Raw genomic sequence first — 1,027 nt, 5'->3', positions numbered from 1 at the left:
TGTTTTATTATCCTTGTTCATTACAAAGGTTAAAATGTTATTTTATTGATCTAAGGGACTTAATGAAACAAACCTTGTTTCACTGTGTCTGAGGTTGCTGTTCCTACTGATTTTTTAACTGTTTAACTCGAAAGGTTCCTCATTTTGTGAAGATTGACATGCTAGATCAGATTATAGTCTTCATTAGAGCTATCAGTTCCACTATAGCTCTTGACATACAGGTGCTGGTACCCTCTCAAATGTCTGACAAATTTTTACTTTGGTATACTTAACAGTGCTTCATAATTCTTATTCTAGTATGTTTTCTTTCCAATTTAGGAGGTCTGGTTTGAGACTGGGAGCTGTATAATCCTCCGGGTTTAGCGCTTCCCCTTTGATTATAATAATAATAATTGAGACTGGGATCCAGTTTCCATGATGTCAAGAACCTCTTAACATATATAATGGATAAATGGCAGCTCCATACTGTTTCTCATACTCTCAACTTGCCTTCTGATGTGATTCATTAAGGTTGTAATTGCCTAAAATAATAATTAGAACATGGTAATAGTATACACATTTGCAAGGTACATATAAACCTCTCAGCATTTAGTACCAAATGTTCAGAGAACAGGTCAAAGTTCTACTATGGGCTTTTACTTCGGTCTTGGTAGGCGAGGTGGTGACTAATAAACCTATTTAAGTGTGAATATTGCCATAAGACTTGCAACAAATTAATGTACTCATTCACAAATTGGTTTATCAGGTTGTATGCAAGATTATTTGCTGCAAATATAATTTCATATCAATTTAGCATAGACTCAACCCTCATGATGTTTTTAGGGAAGTGAAACCAGGTGATCATGATGATGCTTCATTAGCATAAGACATTGAACAAAGATACAGTATGACTGGGATATACAAGTTATCAGTAAAAATACATGTATATTTAAAGTACAGTATATGAATAACACTTAGTTTTGTTTTTCAAAGTTCTAATTTACAATACTTATTCTAGATCAGCTCTTCAATAGGGGTTCTTTGATGA

Source organism: Cherax quadricarinatus, chromosome 83 (assembly GCF_038502225.1).
Source record: "Cherax quadricarinatus isolate ZL_2023a chromosome 83, ASM3850222v1, whole genome shotgun sequence".
NCBI classification, from domain to species: Eukaryota; Metazoa; Arthropoda; class Malacostraca; order Decapoda; family Parastacidae; genus Cherax; species Cherax quadricarinatus.
This window is presented reverse-complemented; position numbering follows the sequence as displayed.